This window comes from Aphelocoma coerulescens, chromosome 12 (assembly GCF_041296385.1).
Source record: "Aphelocoma coerulescens isolate FSJ_1873_10779 chromosome 12, UR_Acoe_1.0, whole genome shotgun sequence".
NCBI classification, from domain to species: domain Eukaryota; kingdom Metazoa; phylum Chordata; class Aves; order Passeriformes; family Corvidae; genus Aphelocoma; species Aphelocoma coerulescens.
The window spans coordinates 13,560,158-13,580,711 of NC_091026.1; the positions used below are offsets into that span (position 1 = coordinate 13,560,158).

General features: G+C 37.3%; 1 protein-coding gene across 8 annotated transcripts in view; it reads right to left on the reverse strand.

Annotated features, from left to right (window-relative positions):
- The window catches only part of FHIT (fragile histidine triad diadenosine triphosphatase), a 553,468-nt gene that overhangs the window by 432,171 nt on the left and 100,743 nt on the right, over positions 1 to 20,554 (reverse strand). The window contains exon 2 of one of the 8 annotated variants that reach the window (XM_069027657.1): positions 12,043 to 12,131. The exons of 6 other annotated variants lie outside the window; for them this stretch is intronic. The gene's annotated coding sequence lies outside the window, so the exon portion shown is untranslated. Of the gene's footprint in view, positions 1 to 12,042; positions 12,132 to 15,082; positions 15,175 to 20,554 lie in introns of those variants that run through there. One more of the 8 variants, XM_069027660.1, reaches the window with a different exon arrangement.

Genomic DNA, 20,554 nt, shown 5'->3' on the forward strand with positions numbered 1-20,554 from the left:
GGTGTATATTAAAGTTCAAAAGTTGGACTCCAAAGAAAAACCTATTGAGGAGAATTATTTATAACCTTTAAATCAAGCTGCAGGAAAAGGAGTGGTAAGGGACTCCGGTTGACTGTTGGGGCAGTGGGGCACAAAAGGAGACAGCACCATTTAAATCTTTTAAATTTATATTTTAACTTTTAAAATGTCTGGTTTTGGCGCAAATAAAATAACCACCTTCATTTATATACAAATATTGGTTGTGACAGCACTACTTGTGGAGTCCAAGACCAGGGCATGTGCACATGTACACTCTCCCAGCACTGGAAATGTTCTGCTTTTGGGGACAGAAATTTCCTCTTTTACTTAGTGACAACTATTAGTAGTCAAATTCATTTTAGTAGGATTACTTCCAGGTTTACCACCATACTGAATGTGTGCACCTTTGTCTACTGTCTACAGCAGCCTGGCAGTACCAGAGCACAACCAAGATTTGATTTTCCTGAGCTCTTCTGGAAGCAGTTTGGGAGAGAATTATTAACAATAAAAGATACCACAGAGAAGACAACAAACCCTTATGCAAAAACTGAAAAGACTAAGGGAGACCCTACAAACTGCAGGGTTTTGTAGATTTTATGCTCAAACTGACTTGGATTTATGGAATTCTTTTAATTTATGCTTCTGACTTTGATGTAGCTATTCACTGAATGTGTCACTGACCTTGGCTGGATGACAGAGGTAATCAATTCCCAAGGATGAATTGCTCTTGAACAGTTCTTTATTATCAGGCAGGCCTATGATTTCTTTTAAAGACTAGCCATGCCTCTATTTTTCTGGTTTGTTTATTTTGATAAAGCAAGTGTATCTCATTACTAAAGAACATGCTAAAAACCTGTTTTATTTCCAGCTTGTATTCCAGAGTACAGATTATCTTCATGTGTTTTCCTGAAAGAGACCTGTTATGAACCTTAATGAGAATTACTGGATACTGAACACTTCAGAAAAGTGCATTCAACTCACAGGATCTGTAGGAGGTTTAATCATAGAAATTTTTTGAATTTTTTTTTTTTTTAAGTCTGACAAAAAAGTCAAAGTATTAAGCAATCAAACCCAGCTTATTTCATACCTAGAAGACTGTGGTAGACCTTATGAACCCTGTGATCTTTCATCATAAGATAAAACTTTTTTTTTTTTTAATACCAATTAGCCTCTGGATGCCTCAAAATGGGAAGAATCTCCCTGTGGCAATTGTGTCCTTTGCTCACAAAGGACGAGAGGACTTCCCAGTATTACCACTGTACATTTGTTACTTTATGATCCTCCTGGCGCCACTGATCTTTGAATAAAAAAACACAGACCAAAAAAACCTACTTTTTCTCATCTCTCCTTCTTAGAATGGAATCTGCTTTTACCTATCTCTATGATTTTACTCTTTCTTGCCTTTTCTTTAGAAATATCAAGGAAAGAATACCTTACCTTAGTCTTCTAAATTTTTGCATGCAGGTTGCTCAATATTATATGCAAATGCTTCATAATATATTTATATACCCCCCTTAAAGTTCACCGGTCTCAAAGGGGCTGAGACAAAAGGTTCTTAGGGAACAATAACTGATGCTAAGTATTTCCAGTCCTTAGTATTCAAACTAGAACACTATAAGGGAGAAGGATTTTTTCTGATGATAATTTTACTTAATGATCTTTACCCAAAGAGCTCTCCATGGACTCATCTCCTATTTCAAAGCAGAGCTCCATGCATTCAAACCACTCCTCTCAGTAGGACACACTCCCTCATTCCCAGTTTCTTAATCCTGGATCCACACATTTCAGCACTCCAGCCAGCAGACTGTGCCACTACATCTTTGTTCTACCAACCAGACCAAGCTCCTGCAACTCTGCACAAACTTCCAATTCTTCCAGTTTGCTCCCCTTGCTGTGTGTTTTCATGTATCACTAATTAGGAACAGCCCATCAAATCTGAATTCTTTAGTCATTATCAGCTACTTTAAAGTCTGTACCTGATCAGACATTCAAGTCAAACTTCCTGAGCTGAAAAAGTTACTGCTTTTCAAACAGAAAGATTCTTATTTTATAACCTTGTGAGGTCATGGTCAATTGATGACTATCATAGACCACTACCTGAAACTATGTACTTTATAAGACAGCACCTGAGACACAAATTGCTTGATGCTGCCTAGTGCAAGTTGCAATAATCAAGAACACAAATAGTCAATTTATTTTAAAATTGCCATTACTTATACAGTAAACACAGCTCACTCTTGTATATAAACATTTGCAAGTGAAACTGCTTATACTGGACAATAATTTTAGCAAGCTCTCCAATAGAATTTGCTTGTCTTTAAATGAAATTTAACTACTGGGAATAAGGAGCTACAAGCTGACTCCAGGTTGCCACAAAGCACAAGCCCTCACTCTTCTGACTGTGGACCAAAGTTCAAGATGAGCTGCTCAGAGCTGATCCATTGTTTCCACTAAGGGAGCTGAATGAGGCTCCCAGGAGAGGGGTGGAAGTGACTCCTTAGCAATGATTCATTCTCACACTTGAGAGTTTTAGAGGATTCTGAGTTTACTTACATGACAAAGAATTTCTGTTATAAACTCCTGACCCAGGAAGCTCTCTATCTTGATTATTGTTTGAGAAGAAAAATAAAAATACCACCACCTTGCCTATAGTATCATGTGAAAGGAAGACAAAGGATACACATGATGTTGGCTCAAAACTCACCAACCTCAAGTACCAAATAAAAGTACAGCAGGAAGTCCTTGCTATACTTTCAAAATATTCTGATAAAAATTCCTTTTTTTTAAACAAATAAAATCATTCAAGTGGAGGATCCTATTACTAGTATTTTGCAACTTGGGGTACAAATGTTGCCAAATAAAGTGGATTTCTTTAACTTCCCTCATTTTTCTGAGATAATGATTTAAGAACACAGTCATTACTTAAAGTATATTGTGAATTAAATTTTGTAAATTTTCTATTTACAGAGAAAAGAGACACTCAGATTTCAGGAAATGCTTTTGCTTCTAAAATAGTTCAGAGTTTCGATTCTGCTCAGCCCCCAACAGAACTGGATCACCATCATCCAATTCCTTGTTTTCAGAAATACAATAGTGCTACCAATGTGAGCAGAAATCTTGGCCACTGCACACACAGTGAAATGCAAAAGTTTCATTAATGCAAAGATAAATTATAAACTCGGCATAAGGAGTGAGGACAGAAACATCAACAATATCAGCAAATAGGAATATTAGAACAAGAACATCAACCTGTCCGTATTTCCCAGATTCTTCATATTTTTGAGATCTAAAAAAAAGATTGCAATAGAATACTCGATGGCACTTTCAGAGAACTTTATGGATGCTACGTTTTAACCTGCAGGGTAAAACACTTCGGAAAATAAAGAGCAAGTTAAAAGATTTTAAAGAATTCCAGAACATTTACTTTCAGTAGTTACTTTTATCTACATTATAATGCCAAATTCATTCTCTGGAATCAAAGTTAAATCTCACGTATCTACTGAGCAGCCCGAGAAGAAATATCAGACTATTTCAATATTGGAATACGTCAGTTAATAAATGTTTAATATTTATAATTTCTGGTATGTCCATTTCACACTTCTAATTGAAAGACTCATTTTTTCAGGATGGCCTTATACAGGACAGCTTTGATGAAATTCAAAAAACTCTTTACTTTCCAAGTGGTCATCTCTATTTCCAGGACAAATCCTCAAAAATAAATTAGCAAAATTTCCTTTGATGTCTGCTGAAGGAAAAGCAAGTTTTGTATGAGTAATTAGCACAGGACCAACAACAGAGGCCCTGAAAGGGGTAGGTCCTCCAAAAAAGCCCTTTCTAAGCTCTCCAGAGGGCAGAACTGCCAGACTAGATGTCTTTCAACATTAAGCTTCATATTCCCTAGGAACCAAGTGCAAAACAAACTTACGATGTTAATGAAATGCTGAGATAGAATAACAAGTAGTGAGATGTAGCTAATATTAATCTTTCTCCTATGTAAACTGTGGTCCCACTGTTTCTGATACACACTTCCCAATTCCTTTTTCTTAAATACAAACACTAATGTCTTTTTTGCAAAGTGAAAAATCAATATTGTCCAAGCACCCTGAGCCTAAGCAGTTAATACTTCAGCTAAAAATGAACAAACCTCCTGTCACACAGGGAAAAAGACCTTCTTCACACATTGGGTCTGTGCAGATATTTTATCATTCATTCATCAAAGCCACCAGAAAGTGCAGGGTAAAATTTTGCTCTCCACTACAATCTGTTTGGAAATTAGGAAAACGATGCAACATAAGGGCACCTGCTCTTCTGGAAGCAAAAATACCAACAAACAATAAAATAGGAGCAAAGTCTACCTTGCTTTGGGAAAGATCTGATTTTACCAATTTGAATAGAGATCCTCTGCATGTGGAAAAAAATAGTTTACACCAAGAATGCTACCAGGCAGCAGGGGATTGACCTGTCACATGAGAACAACCACTGTGGAGCATGAAAACACACTGTGCTTTTGCACAGACTGTTTAGCATGGGAAAACCAGACAGCCTGACATTCCCAAAGAGAAGCAGTGGTCTCAGAAGAAATGAGCTAGGGAAAAAAAAAAAAAAGGCAAGATCCTGGCTGGAGAAATTATTCTGGAAGCAAGGGAGGAGCCTGCAGATGAGACAGAGGCATGGATATGCGTTGGGGTTCCTCCCCCCTGCCATGTGGTCCTGGGAGAGGGGCCCCGGGGTAGAGGCACAGCCTGTGGGGTTTCCCTACTCCCTGGTCAACCTCCTTCCCCCCCGGTTGTTTTGTGTTCCCCTGCCCAGGAAGGACCCTCTGGTCCCGTGATTGTTCAGTCCTTGGGCAGTCACTGACCAGGTGGCTGGCAAAATAAACATCTCTGAAAATATCTACCAAGAATCGGTCCATATATTCTTTTCCACCGGCCTCATTGTCTGATACATGTGTTGCAAGAATCCCCACTGCAACAGATAGGAACACCAGGGAATTCCCAGGGACTTGGAGCAGGAATGCCCATGACCACTAGCTGCAGGCAGTGGTGCAACACAAACTGGCTCAACTTTAGTCCAACCTTCCCAGGGCAGCAGCAATGTCCCAGATGGGAAGGGAAGCCAAGAACAGTGAACACAGCAGGAAATAAGACTGATAAACCAGGAAGATGGGTAAATCTCTAGTTTTGTTTTAGATTAAATTCCTAAACTAACTACAGACCATTTGCCCTGGTTAATGCATGTACTCTGTGAGTCTGCAGCCACAGCAGATAAAAAGAAATTGCAGTTCTGTTTCCAGAGAAGCAGACAGGAAGTCTAATAAGTCTAACCGTGACACCGAATTGAATAAACTTGCTGTTGACCAGTCAGTACCCTTTCCGTGATTTCCCTTAATGTCTGACTTTTCAAATCTTAGCAAAAAGATTTGCAGGTTCATGTGGCTTAACAGAAAGTGTACATGTTTCAACAGCAACAATCTTCATTCTGCTTATTAGATTAGAAAAAGCAGGGTGGAAAACAAAGCAATTTCACTCAAGTGAACTAAATCCTGAATCAAGTGAAGTACAACTTCAGCACAATTACATGTTAGAGTCTTTAAGAATCAAGAGGAAAGTGGGGGCAGAGGTTTCAGCAACTTATTCACCTCCCCCTCAAACATATACTTTTCATGTGAAGAAACTGAAATCCCAAGACTACTGCAACTCTTCTCTAAGATGAAAAACAAGGAGAAAAATTATTAGTAAGTGATCAAGGAGCAAGAATACAGACAAAGAATTAAAATATCTGACATCATGCCTTGCTAATTCCATTGAGAGAGGGTCAATGTCAGAAGCGAACTGATGAGTGATGCTGGGGAAATAACCATTAAGACCATGAGCTCACACTAGTGCTGCTGCATATTCCTCTTGGTGAAAGATGTGAGGCATCATGGGCATGGGCAGGACATACATTATTACTCTAAGCAAAACATTAATACAGCATCTAGCTAATAGCCTGCAGCAGTTTCAAGTATAACATTTCAGGTACCTGATTATTTTTGAAATCCCCAACCAAAAACATCACTTGGTAGAAAACAAAGGAAAGGGACAGCCTTAGATCAGAAAAGAAGTGATGGCATTTTCAAATAGTTGAATCACAGGAAACAGTACCCAAGGCAAGTTGGGACTTGTCCCTTGAGTTGAAGCTGATGCACACTGAATTGTACTGAATTGAACTTCTTAGTTCCACTAACAGGTTATGTTGTTTTTTCTATACCCTTTTTTTCTAGCTATCAAAAGAGACCTGCAGGGATAAATATCTCAAGTAACTGTGGTTAATACTAAAATTCCTGTGTTCCTAGGAACAGCCACAGCACAGAAACAAACACCACCTACTGAAGGCCAGGATACTTGGAGACTGAAAGTTTCATAGGGTGCCACTGTTCAGTCCAGAGACAACGTGAGAGAGAGAAATGCAGGTAGCCCAGATATGCACCATTTAATGTCAGGCAGCTCATATTCAGTTATCAATGAAGAGACAGATGTGCAAGCAGCTGGATAATTTAGGTACTCGGCTCCTTTGAGCAAACACCTATTTAGGTTAGAAGCTTATTGTCAACACAATGTAGTTTTAAAATAGTAAGATACTGCACCACTTTGAGCTAAAAGATTAAAAGGAAATTTACTTGTTGCTCTTTCAGCCTTACTGGAGTTTACTTAAGATGATGATCAACAGGGAATTCCAGAAAATTTAATAAAAACAGGACAACAATAGGAATTCTGAGATTACAGTGAAAGAAATGTCTGCTCAAAGGCAGACAAAAACACATTCAAACACTTATTTTCAAGTGGCAGTCAACACAACTGAACTTCAGCCTTAAAACCTTAGTAATTTTTCCCCACAGTTAGCAACAAATATTACCCTGTCCACAAAGGAGATGTAATCAGTGCTACTTTCCCCTGACAAGATAACATCTGGCAATAACAATTATTTTGATTATCTGATTCCAGCTACCTTTGCAGAACAAAGCTTTGGCCATGAAGCACCTCCCTACATGGTTTATTATGTAATAAGACATTGATTGAACTGGGGGAGGGAGCTTTCTGGGGCCAGTCTTTCAGGTGTATTTAACTACCCCCTTCTTTTCCTAGCTTCTTTTCCTCAAAGCCACACAGTGACTGGGTAATTACACCTCATGCTATGTTTGCCAACTGACTGGGTTTTCAGGGCCCACTTACATTTTGCTCCTCCTGCAAAAGCAGCCATAAAACCCAGTCTAGATGAGTAAACTGCTGCATTCAGAAACAGTATGACTTTATGATGGCAAAATTCTTTGCAAAAGAGGCAAAGGAGGAATGAACTTTGATAAATCACATTTTCAGACCTAATCTGTTTTATAGCTAGAAGGTAGATGAAACAACGCTTGTGGTGCATGAGAAAAAGCAACCTCCCATCACATTTCTTCCACCTTCTTCTCTTTGCCCATTACCAAAATCACTCAAACCCCCAGAATACCTTCACTATCAGCTTAGTGCAGGAATTTACAGGGAGATGTGTGGGCCAAAATTTAGACATCTTGGCACAAACCTCCTGGCACATACCACTATGAGAAACTCTCCACAAAATAATTATAACCAAGGTCAACAAATACATCCAGCAGCAACAGAGGGTAACATGCAAATGATGTTTGTAATTAACCACTTGTTCTGAAAATACTAATATAATTTCATTTCGTAGATTCATTAATAGCAAATTAGACCAATTATTTATATTGCTGTACCACAGTTTGTGCTGTGTGCATTATGCAACTAAATAGCATTGATAAAACTACTACACTGCTATGCAGAATGTAATTAGAATTCCATTTTGCATATGCAATTGCTGCTGTACTATAATAAAGAATTAACTGATAAACAAGATTCAGGATACAACCATTTGTCCTCTTTCCAATCATTATATTTCGTAATGAAATGGCATAGCTCAATTAAGCTCCTAAATATCTTAACAGAGAATAATGAATTTGAGAAGTTCTGGAAAGCAGGCTAGGGAATGCTGTATCGATAACAGCATTGTGTTCCCATGACAAGAATGAACTGGGAAAATATACAACATTTAAAAAGTTCATTTTGTGATAAGGAAAACATTGTGCTTATGCTGTACTGAGTTTGTTCATTCTCCTTTTCGTGTGTGTGTCTTATTTCTAATGCATCATAGCTGAGTATTTGTGCTTTATTTCATCATTCCACAAAGTCATAAAGTGGGGAAAAAACAAGACCCTACTGCAAAATGGCTCATTCATGAATCTTGCTTTCTATTCTTTTACTTGAGTCTAATACAGTTTTCCTGTGGGCACTAAACACAAGTACAAATACTGTGAAACACCCAGGCTTCCAGAGAGTTGGTAGCTCACCACAATTTAATTTTCACAACAAAACAGGAGAGAGCAAACTAGGAGGGAGAACTCCAGAGATACCCTGAGCCCCATAAATATGCTATTTGAGAATTACTTGTTTGAAAAACAAGTTACAATACTGAGGCTGGCAGCATTAGGCACAAAATAGAAAAGGTTACTCAAACTATACCCTCTATGAAATGTCACTACGTGAATTTTGCTCTCTTAAGAAATAGCTGGGGTTTCTTTCTTAAATTACTACTACATCAACACATTTACTTGGATTTCATTTCTAGAACTCAGGAATACCAAAGGCCTGTGCCAAGCTCCCTTCCTGCTGCAACCAAGGATGTAATTTTATAAGGGCTATACTTTTTTTTTTCCTGCTTTCTGTTAATGTCTGGGATAATACCTCACAGGAGTGTGCTACTTCTTGAGGTGAATTCATCTTACCCAGAGACATGCTTTCACCATTTTTAAGTTTTTCATCTTCTATTCCCTCTCCTCTAGAAGTATATTATCTGAACAATGTGTACAGGGGAAAAGAGGAGTCACTGAAAAAAGAAATGGAATAACTCAAAGACCTCAAGTGCACATAGAATTTTCCTACATTACCTCTAATCACAGTCAACTATCATAGTCTGATCTATATCAGGATCTAGAAAAGCAGTGAACAAACATTTCAATGTTTCCTTCATGGTATCCAACCATGCTGTTAAAGCAGAACAGTTGCTGAGGATCAGTGCCATCTATCCATGCTCTTGACAGATAGAGCATTTCTTTAAACTATAAACATACACATGAAAAGAAAGGACATTCCCATTTCCAGAATATACCACTTGGCACTAAAAGCAAAAGCTTCTGTCACTGCTTAGAACTATAGACCAACAGCTACCTTCAGACACAGTTCAAATTCTTTATTTTGTCATTAAACGCTCTAAAACTCCATTAGATTTATTAATCCAAGTTTTTCCACCTTGAAAATGTAAAGATCAGCTTCTCAAAATCTTTAGCCTATCACTGGAAATTAAAGAGCATTACAAAAAAAAAAAAAACAGAACAGCCACTAATTCATTGTGATGTGGTGAGAGATCACCCTCTGCTCTTGTGGTAGCAGCACTTTTCAAATAGGGTTCTCATTAAAACACCCAAAGCACCATCATTCCCCAAATCTTACATGCAGGGAACAGACTTGAGAACGTTCTCTCCCAAAGCAACAAAGCTATTTTTAGAATGGAAGTTCACCAGTAACAGACTGAGAAAAGCAATGCTGCCACAATGAAAGTTTTTCTCATCCTGAAAACACTGTACAATATTAAGCTGGCACCATTATCCCTTTTTTTATTGAACAAGGCACAAAAGGATAAGTAACGTGGCAAATGTCTTAACAGTGAAAAAGCTGGAGACAGAATTTAGATATGACACCCTGTTCCTTATCCTCCTTGCAAAGCTACGGAGCTTCACATTTATCCTATAATTTACATGAAAATACAAAGCCTACTAGCATTAGAGTATCTTTGTGCCAAAGGAAAGTTAAAATGCATTAAAAATACCGTGACACCAGCCTGCAAAACCTTCTCTGAACAGCTTCTAGTACACACCAGTGGGAACATCTCAAGCTGACCTGTAAAATTAATTCCTTGTTCTTTTCAGATGAATTTATCTAGGACCAGAATTAGTGTTAATTCATTTTAAAACAATTGCAATGTCCTATTTTATACTTCACTTGACAACGAACACAAGTAGGGTATAAACCTCCAATATTGACTAGCTCCCAGCAAAGGAGTGTGTAACATCCAAAATCAAAGTGTTTCTAAAATATTTTGGAAGGAAAACATGTATCTTCCAAAGAAGTGGAACAGCAACTCTTTTCCCAGACCTCTCATTTTGCATTGTCAGATTAATCCCTAGAGTAATTTCGCCCATTAGAACAGGTTTGGCTGATTATGTTTGACCTAAGCTCTACTGCTACCACATTAGTGCTTGCTGATTTGTTAATTAAAAGTGCAAGTCCATCAAGCTAGTCACAAAATGAAAAATCTCTTCAGAAATGGTAGTCTCTATAGCTGCTAATTTTTGCATGCCTAAAGCCAGCTTAGTACAGAGGAATGCAAACTATAAAGGACATTTTTTGTCCTTCATGCAAGAGCGATGAGCAATGAGTAATAAAAGGTATCAATTATTTACATTGCTTCCCAACAGTTTAGGATTTCCAGAAGCAAAAAAAAAAAAAAACAAAAAAAACCCCAAAAAACTATACTGCTTTTGAGAAAAGAGCAAAAATTATTTGGTGAAATGCAGATATCTCTGTACAGAGAGAATTTGGCTGAATACATTTGGAACCAAGAAAAACAAATCCATCTTGGTTCCTTTCCCTCAATTTCTTAACAATATGGGCTCTTTGCTGAAATATAAATTCCAGAATTGAAAACTAAGATGAAAGAAGCCACTGAATAGCTCATACTTGGCATTACCAAACCAAAAAATACTGCCTTGCAAGAGCTTATGCTTCTGGGAATGTTGAGAAACCACACTGGGCCCTTTGCCTCCTTGACTTGAATCAGCTGTACTTAGGCACCAAGAGCTGAACATTTGAAGGAGAGTTGCTTCCACAGATGCGGGGCTTGTCTCCATCTTGTTGATGTTGGAAACATGGTGCATGTATATTGGATATATTGGACAAAGTCAGCTCCCTATGGATTTGGGGATTTTTATTAGTTTGCAGGTTTTTGGGGGGGTGCTTTTTTGCAGGGGGAGGTTGTTGGGTTTTTTTGGTTGTGGTTTGGTTTTACTTTGTTTCCTTTAAGGAAATAGGTAAGAAACAGTAATGAAAGGAACATGAAAATATGAAATGTGAAAAATGCTTCAAAATGTTTCTTTATACTCAATGATTAAACCTTAGCACAGGCTAAGGTTTTAGAATTAGAGTTTGTGTTGAAAGAGTTAATGAAATAAACAGAGAATAAAAACAGTGGTTTGTATTCAAGCAGCTGTCATATGCAGGGTCACCATATCACAGTTTGCAAAAGCTGAGCAGAAAAGGCTTTCTAAGCTTTACAATAGTAACCACTCTACCCAACAGGCCTTTGATGAATTTGTTCATTACAGATCTTCTTTACAGAAGAGACTCAACAAAAAACTGACTTCTGTTTTCTTCTTTCCCCAAAGTCCTTAAATTATTACATTACAGTGGTTTAGAATATTGATATAACCATGCATTTTCTAAATAATGAAATACAATGAAAAGAAAGGGCCAGCTTTCCTTTATGGTATTTTCTTAATGAATTCAAGAGGGAAAAAAGGATATCAAGAGTTTATGAAGTGTTTAAACATAAAACCAAGGAATTATAGATAAAGTTCCAAACCATTAATCCATTATATACTGTGAATTGGACAAGCCAAATGAGATATCATTTCCAGAAATGAATTGAGCAAAGCCATCAGCAAATAGTTAACACTCTGAACCTCTGAAACACTCCTTGATTCAATTCAAGCTGCAAACCCCTATGTTTAGAAGCTAATTTACACTGGAATCTGGAATTTAATAATCTCTTCTCATACATTTGAAAAAGGATGACTTTACTTCACATAGTCTAAATTAATTTTGAAATTTTGCTACACATAGTAATATAATATCTAGTCAGATATGCTGATCTTACCTTGAAATAAATTGCTTGATTCCTCCTCTTATTATCCTGATGTTGATAAAATTTCCCTAGGCAGCATTATGAGTGGCTCTGGTCTTTGTCTAAATAGGGTAGAATATATATATATAGATATACATATAAAATCACATAAAAATCAAGGAGGGGGGGGGGGGAAGAGGAGGGGAAGAAACAGGTTTTAGACAGGATGAAAGAAGGAATGGAGGGAAAATAATTTTCTGTTTGATCCAAAGTTCACTTATCTCCAAATAAATAAACCAAAGGCCATTGATTTTTTTTTAAATTGAATTTGCAAAGTGTTGAATTTTCCTTTTGCTGTTGTTGTTATTTTGAAGTCAATAAAACTTCTACCTGGGCCATTATTTACATCACACTTACTGCAAGAAGACTACCAAAGTGATTAGCTATTTATTTCCAAAAGTGCTCTGAAGAATCCTCTGGAAGGGAAAATTCTGAGAAGTATAGATGTTCAGGCAGTAAATAAAGTGGCAAGACTATGATTTTCTCTTCCTCAAGAAACAAATTCTGCAATCAGTAACAAGGGAGAAAAAATCCATAATCAATATGAAGAGAGTCTTCCTATGCTTCAGACTGTATGCAGGCAGATGTGTTTTTTGATAAGAGTCCTCTAGCTCAGGAAGAAAAATGTCAAGTATTTGCATGATCTAGTGGGTTTATTCTTGTTCACCATTTGAAGAGAACAGCAAGTTCTCTGATCCTTCTAAACCAATGTCCCAACCAACCTTCACAGAATCACACTTCAGTCAGGCTGGCTCTTCAGAAAGTCAATCAATGCAATATTAGAATACGTGATTATTAGTTAACACACTAAAGATTTAAACTCATTTATTATCACCATGCTGGGCTCTAGCAATTCACAGGAGTTCATACCAATAGTCTTTCCACAGAACAGGATCTGAGAACAGCCATTTTTATTGAGACTAAGAAATTTTCCAGAGGGAAACTCTACAGAAAGATATTTCACAAAAAGTGCCCTTTTTTTATTTACAGTCTATACTATTTCTTATTCTTCATAACGCCTTATTTACAACAGAATACAAAATGTTAGCTGTGTCAAGTCCTTTGTGATATGTTAACATGCCCAATAAGCAAAACAGTAACAATATCTGTAGATAAATAAAAGTACCTAACATTGTAGTGTTTCCCTTGTTTTTTGGCCCTGAACATAGGCAAAGGTATCAACTTCTCTGCTTGGGGAAACCTCAATGGCTCTGCAGCTCAGTCCCAGTACAAACCCACTCCAAGTTCCAACACAAATACAAATAGACAGGAGGAACACTATGAGGTGATGATTAAACCTGCTGAAACTGTTCCTTGCTCAAAACATCCAGTTTATCAGCACAATTCAGCTCCTGTGGACATTGTAGTGCCTTGTCCTGAGCCCCCAGCAGTTAGCCAGGCAGAGAAAGGAACTGAACAGTCCCTCAGGTGAAGCTGGAGCAGCAGCAGGCAGGGGGAATGTGCAGCACTTGGTGCCAGCCAACCAAGAAGGTATGTGAGATCAACTACACCTTTCATTAGAACAGGAAAGCTGTGTTTAATTAGCTTTAACATTACTAAAAACATCAGAATCTATAACTTTCATGCCATTGGCAAACTGACCTCTGTGGCTCTGTTGTAACTATTAATAATAAAGTAATGATAGTAAATTATAGGTGTTCATGCATAAAAGTCATTTTTCTGATTAAGGAATTCTAACTTAATTTGAAAACAAATATATTTCTGCCTTCAGGAAAAGAAAACTGAGAATTAACTCAAATAAGCAGATATCTGCTTTACTATTTAGGTGGGGGAAAAAAAGGGTTTAAGTTAATTTTTCAGGAATGATGTGTAACCAGAAAAGAATGTTTATTTTTTTCATCATATCAAGAGGGAGGAGAAAATATTAAAGTAATGGAGAAATTAGACATTTATTATTAAAACAAACTGATACGGAAAGATGTGAATAACACCCCCAAAAAACAAAAAAAACCTTAACAGCAAAACACAAAAATCAGAATAGAAATCCACTCCCAGACCTTGAAAGCCAGGTTTCTGTTCACACTAAAAAGGGGCTGGAACACAGGTGTTTGTCTCAATCCCAAACAGCTTTATTCACTCTGCAATAGCAACAGTTACATTGCCTTTAATCAATATCCAAGATTAAATTGTTCCTTGGCCAGAGCATATCTTTAACACTTGTAACATACTCCAGATCTCCTAACAAGATGCAATGCCGAACGTACAGCCTGGTAACATTAAACACCATTGGGCTGAGATTGAAATAGGATCAAGTTATTTGTATTAGATAAGGTTTTCTTCTCCAGCAAAACCAGCACACCACATATGAGTATGACAAAGAAATGCTGCAGCACAAATTAAAGACACTAAAATAATCAACTGGAGGTATAAACAATTAAATATTCCATTTAGTTTCATTTCCAGAAGAGAAAATAAATTTAAATATCAGACAAAGATACGCCTCATGGTTAAGGCTCCACACACACTGAGAATTAGCCCAAAACTAGCTACTATATCAAAACTATAAAATAGTCTGCAGATGGGAAGAACAAGTGACCCTTAAACATTAGTTTAACTGCATATTACACAAGACAAATTGGACAAGCAAAACAATTTTCTTTTCAAAATTCACACACGGAAATGCTATTTGCAGAAGGCTAAAAATGTTCTCCCAATATTACATGGTATTTGGATTATCTCTTATATCAAGAGGCAAAAAAATTAAACATCTTGAAAATCAGATCCACTCGTCATGGAAAGAAAGTTTGTGAGGAACAATAAAAGAGGCTCCAAATTGAACTTCATCCAAAAAAAAATGCAATTGCTCTAGTATCAAAATTCAAATGGGAAAAAAAATGCAAGATATAAAGGTTCCCAGATTATTTCTTGTAAATTAGAAATATAACCTTTCATGGGTTCTTTGCTGAATATTTGTGTGCAGCAAAGACCAGAGACATCAGAACATCAATCAGCATCTAAGAAAGGGTCTGTAAAGGATTGCTAGAAGTCCTACCTGTGATCTGGTTCCTTTTGGACAGAAAGATAAACGTGCTAAAGAAATTAAGAACTGGATTAAAGCAAAGTCAGTATTGAAGACCCTGGAAGCTGTTAAGCCATAGGAAGAAAAAAAATATCCTAGCAGGGATATTTTCAACTTAAATACTCTAAAACAATTAGAAACAAAAGTGGGACAGGTACAGTCAAAGCATGAAACAGTTCTCTCAACAAAATTTCATAGCCAAAGCTTGTTGTCATATTTTTTGATTATCTCACCTCAGAAATACAATTTTTTTGCATAGGACTCAAGAAGCTGTGGGTCAGCTCCATTCCACATTTCCATTTGCCTGATATGTAAACAAAATTGATACTGAAGACGCAAATGTCACAGAATCATAGAATGGTTTGGGATAGGAAGGACTTGGAAGAAAATCGCTATCTCAGGAGAGTTCACCTCTGCAAGGGGCGATCTCTTCAGGCAATACTGACAGGGTTTCATTCCTTTGTTGCTATTGAAACTGGTATAGAAAATAGTGGAGTTCAGTCCTTAGAAGGCATAGCAGCCATTCTCGGAGGCATAGTTTCTTTCCTGTGGATACAATATTGCTGCTAGCAAGAATTTTCTTGTTTCTTTCTAAGCCTGTGGGATACTTTTCTCTCTCACAAAGAGATTAGCAGAAGTTCTATAAACTATGAACACTGCGACCTTGTAGACCTATGTTTATAGTACAGTAGAAAAATATTTTGACAAGGGATGTTTAGGATTTCTAACCAATCAACCCAGGGGGTGGCTGATCCTTTGTCCAATTAGACTATGAAGAAAAAAGTCTATAAAGGAGTTTGTAAAATAATTAAATAAATCAATCTTGCTGCACAATTCTTGCCTGTTGGATCTTCTTTCCTCTCCTCCCTATGGCAGCAGGCTACAGTAATACTTTTCTTCTTTGAAAATTCCAGGCAAAAATCTAAGCAGCTCTCCATATCAATCAGAGTATCCTAAAAATATAATTTAAAAGGACAGAAATTCCAATAGAAGCTTAGAGGCAAATCTCACTTTGCATGGATTTTCCGATTTATACATCCCAAGCACCACTTCACAGTAGCCTCTGAGCAAGATCAGACTACTTCAAACATACTTGTCCATCTACCCCTCATCCACACATTGGTGTGCTCCTCCACCCTGTCACAGTTCAGGCTCAGTTATCCCATGGCACTAACAGGGCTGTTCAGCTCCCCTCCCTGGATTCAGCTAAACCTTATCTTTGATACACTTATTTACTACAATGCTGCTGCTCCTCTGAGGCACGGCAGAAGTCAGACAGAATGTTTCACAGAGGCCTGAGCCCTGTATTTCAGAAGTTCACAGGGAACAGAGAACACTACTCTGTTTACTAGAGGACCAGAGAGAGCAGTGAACCCATCTCTGAGCAGCTGACATTTATGCTGAGACACCAGGCCACTGACCACACAGGGGATGTGACAGGATGGGATTGCCCATTTCCTCCAAGAGGAAAATAAATTTCCTGTTTCATTAGTATATCACCACTGTCAGAAAGTGCAACTCCAGCCATGGAAATCAAGTAGGGAATAATGGTCATCTTCTGTCTTTACAGAGAGGACCCCAATTCTCCTTGTAACATGTGTAACTCTCATAAAACACAAGCACACTAACACAGCACATTAAACCTGGTGAACTGGAACATCTTTTACGAAGGCCAATCCTATTATCCCTTTGGTGGGCAGTAAGTCAGCCCATCCTGCATGCACCCGCTCACTCACAGACAGAGATGTCTCTGTGGCACTGAGAGATTAATGCAGTCCTTCCTCAACTCATGGTATTGGGGGTACCCATTGCACACATGCCCCTTTATCCTTTTTTATGTCTGCATCCAGTTGAAGAATACTTCAGAACTAACAGAGCCATCAAAGCCTCTCCTCAACACATGAATTCACAAGTTTTCCAAGATGTGATCACTGAATTATGTCACAATTTACACACTGAAATGCCAGTTGCATCACTTTTTGTTAATGCCTTTGTTCCTTTAGCCCAAGGCCAGTATTTCTTTTGATCAATATAAATATTTTCTGTCATCTTATTTTTGCTGTCACTCTGTGAAGTATTATGTTGCTGAGTCAAGATCTTCATTTATCCCTTGTACTGCAGTCCTGTTCTTCCTGACAGGTACCCTGTGAGTATATCATTATCAATCTCCCTTATCCTCCCAGGTTTGTACATAAATTCACCTCTCAAGAATTGACTTCCATAAAGTCGCAAGTCCCACCCCATTAAATGCTACTTGCTGCAATAGAGGCTTTACTTGAAAGCAGCACTACTGAGAGACACGTTTATTGTATTCGGTGGTGAAGAAAAACATTCAGCAACAACAGGAGTCTAAACCGTGGACCCTGGGAGCTCCAGCTAATTTTTCACACCCATACAAAGTGCTATTTAACCTAACACTTTGTGCAGGATCACTTCCCCTGTCACACTAGACCACCTCTTTATACTTTCATAGAAATACTGATTAAATGGTTATAGAAAAAAATAGTTCTTAACTGTATACCCTTAGCACGTAGTTACTATAAGACAAGTATTTGTAGGCAAAACAGTGAGACCATACAAACCTTTGCATGCATACATCAAGAAGCTGAATCCTTGCCATTTAAAACAGCTGAAAATTCAAGCATTTTTCCTCTGCACTGCTACCCAGTAACAAAACCCAGCATTTTTCATACCAGTTAACCAGAACCCCAGTCCCAAGTCAGGAGGATAATGCACAGAGCTTTCAGAAAACACTGTCATTACTGGCACAGATTCGTTGCTGTAATTAACTATAGTAATGCTATAAAAGTGTTCACTCCTCATAGTGCAACACATTTTTGACCAATTCAGAAAACACTTGAAAGTTGGCGTCTTTCTGTGCTTTTTTTCCTCCATCCTGCTCGTGTACACTCCAGAAGATAACACATCAACTATAGTTATCCAGCCAGAGAAAACAGATAATGAGAATATTTAAATACCAATACTAATTAAAACTTCTTTCCCTCTAATATTATTCCTATTCACTTCTTAACACTACTACCCCTGCAATTTGTTCTCTGGGTAATAAGCCCATATGCACAAATACAAACATGTATTTGTGTCTGTACTTACACCAGTGCAAGACAAACTGAAATATTTTTTTCCTCTCAACCATCCAGAAGCTGACAAATTCTGTAACAGGAAACAATGTCCTACTCTTTATCATATCACAGTATGATAACAGGAAAGCAAAGTAGCCTTTATATGGAAACTGCCTGCTGGGTTTGGTAACTAAATCCAATATTACCATTTCAAGCTATTCATGTTCATCTTCAAACCCAGAAAAACTTTCAGAATTAGCAAACTGACATTAGACATCTTAGTTCTTGGTCTTGGCTCAGCCAAAAACACCATCACATTTGTTGGCATGAGCAGCTAATCTTCAGTAGCCTTTCCTACATTTATTCCTTTAATTTCCTAATTATATCTAATTTTTGAGCAGCTGTATTACCACAGCAAATAACAAGGATAATCAATCACATGCATAAGCACACCATAGAAGGATACTGATGTATATCCCTGTCCCTTGTGTGTGTGATTTTCATAGCTGCAGACCTTCAGGCCATCAGTAAAAACGGAGATCAAGGGAATGCCCTCTCACAATCAACAGGGGTTTGGGGGAGGAGTTTTGGAGGTTTTTTGGTGGAGTTTTCTTAAAAAAGAAACATTTTCAACATGTATCTCTTCAATTCACCAAACTCTCCAAGTCTCACCAAAATGACAATTTCTTTTTTCACCAAATGTGTTCTGCCAGTGTTCCTGCATAAAATCCCTTTTGATCCTTCTTTGCCAAGACAAGACTATTTAACATGGTAGCTACACTTGATCAGTATTTCAGAAGGGAAAAGAAATACTCTAAGTTGTGGACAGCTCATTCCTGGTAGGAAATCTCAACAAACCACATTAGGATATAATTAACAGCTTATGGCTAAAACAACAGGTAGGCACATAGTTTCATTACTAAAAATGTCTGTCAGGAAATGTTCTTGTTTACAGCAGCTACACTTCTTTTTTAGGGGGTTATCATTATTCTTCTTAAAACAATTTATCTTATTCTGCAAACAATCTCGTATGAGTTCGGGGATATTTTTTTTGTGTGTATGTTAACAGCAAATGATAAAACACTACTTCTGTCATCTTGTTCTCATTCTTCTGAAAAAATCTCCTTAGTCAGAGAGCAGACAGGCCTGTCCCCCCACAGAGACCATTAGTATTTATTTATTCTGATAAAACAGAGAAGTGTGTGATAATTCTAGACAGAGACCAATTCAGATCTCATTATCTCGACACTTTTTAAAGTTACTGCATTTTTCCAGGACTGCATGTACCTTGGCAAAGGATTATTCCTTTATTATAACTGTGGTAAAGTATTTTGTGTCTTCTCATATGAAGCACGCAACACAAATAATCTTCACTAATTGTATAATAATACTATAGACATGCACTGTCTGGTATACTGCATTGCCTAAATGGATTTTAAAAGGTAGATTTTGGCTTTCCTTAGTCCAAAAAATTCATCATTTCTGAACTAAAATGCATTTTCAGAACACCAGATCATTTCTTGTTTTATTGATGACTATGCAAGTAGGCAATGATCTTTAATGTTAGGTTTTTGTACCATTTCACTTCTTAAGCATTAACTGACTGAAAAAATGAATTTTACTTTCAAAAAGAAATCAGAAGGAAATATAGCATTTATTTTCTTCAACATTATGTATTATTAATAAAAACCTGCAGTAATTCAGGAGAATTAGTATGGAGCCTCCCAGTAAAAACCTGTCACAGGGAGAAAATAGTAAATAATAGACTGTCCATCAAGCCAGGTGAATATTCACTGTGCAGTGAAATGTACAGCAGGTGTGGATCAAGAGTCACTTTCTGAAACATGAATGGATGAAAACATATTTATAAATCCTAATACTTAATCATTACAATTTTGTATACTCTCCTCTGCCAAGGGAAGGGCTCAGCACTCAGCTTTAGCATATTTCTTCTAGCAGCTCTTGTGGTGAATAAAATTTTGACAAATAATAAATACTGAATGTTTGTGGAAATTTACAATCTTTGGAGATCATCATTACAAGCTAGATTATACTACTATTAATTATTTAAGGGGCATAATCAGTGAATGCCTTAACTGTGTCTAACATCTAAAATATGCAAGAATGCCAACAGAAAATACTCATTGGTTTAAATAGGACCTATTTTAACTATGACTACCCAAGACAGTTACAGTGTTAATAATTCAATGTTGCTTGAAAACCACTCTCTTATGATTGATTTATACAGACTGAAGTAGGCACACGTTTTATGCTACAGGTGGATGTGAGGTCGTAAGAAACCACTTTACAGTCTTCCCAGAAGTACAGTGTCAAAAAGGTCACCTGTGGTAAAGGATCTTTTGGA